The sequence below is a fragment of the Ahaetulla prasina genome, chromosome 1 (genome assembly GCF_028640845.1).
Source record: "Ahaetulla prasina isolate Xishuangbanna chromosome 1, ASM2864084v1, whole genome shotgun sequence".
In the NCBI taxonomy this organism is placed as follows: domain Eukaryota; kingdom Metazoa; phylum Chordata; class Lepidosauria; order Squamata; family Colubridae; genus Ahaetulla; species Ahaetulla prasina.
This window is the reverse complement of record NC_080539.1, coordinates 352,228,363-352,230,617: the sequence shown is the minus strand read 5'-3', so window position 1 is coordinate 352,230,617 and position 2,255 is coordinate 352,228,363. Positions and strand designations below refer to the sequence as shown.

Genomic DNA, 2,255 nt, shown 5'->3' with positions numbered 1-2,255 from the left:
TATGTGCCGTCATTTCCATTATTAAATCTGTGAAACAATCCTCTGAGCAGCCCATGGTTATTGGGGAAGACCTTGGCCTACTTAAGAGAAGAAGGCTGCAGACAGAAGCATGCAAGGCGCATAGAGCTCCTTAAGCTGTAATACTCCCCTTGCATGAGATACAGCATAACAGAATGTATGGAAAAGATGAGAAATAAGTCCCTGCTCTTTTATGTATTTATGAGGAAAGTTGAAATTATGGGATAGATATAGATATTGCTGGCCCATATAGTCATAATTAAAAGTATTGTGAATTAATTTTTGGAGGAAAATTCCTTTCCTATTATAAATAATGGGGGAATTTGAGGATGCTAACCCACAATAATAAATACTGCATAACTAATTATGATCAGAAGAAACTATTTCTTAAGCTGCACATCAAAGGCCATATCATTTCTCTGATTCTTGTTTTGATAGAAAGTGGCCTTTAAAACATTTTGGAGAGCATATTTAATAAATTAGAATCGAATAAAGAGTTGGAAAAGACCTTGGAAGTCTTCTAGTCCAACCCCCCAACCCCCCCCCCCCGGTTTTGGCAGGAACCCTATACCATTTCAGACAATTAAACGAATCCTGTGAAAAAAACATACATATTAAAATTTTATTTTATTTCTAGTTATTCTGGGTAAAAATAACATTGATTACAATTGAAAGAAACAAAATGTTTAATTAAAGAGCTTCTTTACATTTTATTTATTTTGTTGCGAAAACAGCGATAAAGAAAAAGTTCGAAGCCAGGCATTTCTGGTTCTCGTCTGTAACCCCCAAAGCCAACCTTCCACCCCCTTGTACAAAGAACCTGCAGGTTCAGCCTGCCAAGGAAACTAACTACATCTCCAGTATATGACCAAGAGTTCTCTCTTGCTTTGACACAAGGGGATTTTGTGAATGAAAGATATTTGGCATGTATGGATCCCCTCCATCAATTCCCTCTGCAGCAGAGGCAAGAATTCTTGCCCCACAAGTATAAATTACAAGTGCTTGATAATTAGACATACAATTTTCCAAGAGGCCCAAATACCATTTTCCTAATGAACTTTGATAAATTATTTCAAACCTTTCATTGACACATTTTGTGTGTGTGTATCTGTGCATTCGACAGCTATTTCCTTCCCAAGGTTTGTCATTTTTCAGCCAGAACATTGTGGTTTGCTTTAGCTGATGCCAGTGTAGATACTGTATTTGTCTTCCAAGTTTTTTTTTTCATAGTTAGGAGCACAAGAAGACACAGAATGGACTAGCTGTGACATCTGCTTTTTTGTTTTTTTAGATGTTTGGGAAACGGTAGTTGAGTTTTCTTGTTCCACAGTAGTACTTCTTGTTATCCAAAGCAGGTAAAATGTTGCTGCTGGTTAATTGGGGCAGATACTGTAGCTGAAAGATAAAGTATAAAATATAATTCACTGGAGGACATGTATATGCCCTTCATTTTAGCCTATTTCAATGCAAGATTCTCAGAAAAAGTGCATTTTTAAAAAAATCAGGGCAACCTGGTCTACCCAAATATGGGACACAGCATACTGCTTCCACTTTCGCCTTTCAGCCCCAATCCAGGAGCCTTCACAGGCAGTTGCTTTTGTGACAAACTATTTTTGTGTTAAATTTTATATTTACCGACAAAGAAAAGTTCTCAGAAAAGTTCAACACTGGAATCCTGAGGCTCCCTACTCCTCAAGTATTGTATTCAAGAAAACGGTAAAAGCATATGGCTTCTGAAAAGTTTTGTTAATGCTAATTATTCTAAACACAGATTTTCATTTTGGTTTTGATTTTTTAATGTCAAGTTGTCTTGAACATTGGAGTAAATAGGTGAGATAACAGTCACAAACAAGTAGGGGAGCTCATTTCCTGTAGTTTGCATTGCCTAGTGTGTCTTACCCCAGGCACATGCCTTCGAGGTGGCCGGTTTGGTTTCCGTGTAATGGATCTTTCTCGTTCCCTCCCAAGTTCTACCTCCCGAATGCTGTCAAAATAAGGATGCTGAAGGAGCTGTTCAGTCCCTTAAGAAATCAATGCCGGCACTTGAGCTGGAATTAGACTTGGAATAAAATCCTTGCCATTCTATGTGCCGTCATTTCCATTATTAAATCTGTGAAACAATCCTCTGAGCAGCCCATGGTTATTGGGGAAGACCTTGGCCTACTTAAGAGAAGAAGGCTGCAGACAGAAGCATGCAAGGCGCATAGAGCTCCTTAAGCTGTAATACTCCCCTTGCA

At 38.3% G+C, this 2,255-nt stretch overlaps 1 long non-coding RNA gene across 1 annotated transcript; it reads right to left on the bottom strand.

Moving 5' to 3' along the window:
* Positions 1 to 626: 626 nt before the first annotated feature.
* Positions 627 to 2,034, bottom strand: LOC131188115 (uncharacterized). The gene is made up of 2 exons (XR_009152721.1): positions 1,918 to 2,034; positions 627 to 1,413 (listed from the first exon to the last, which is right to left on the bottom strand). It is a non-coding gene; the product is annotated as an uncharacterized LOC131188115 (long non-coding RNA).
* Positions 2,035 to 2,255: the final 221 nt, after the last annotated feature.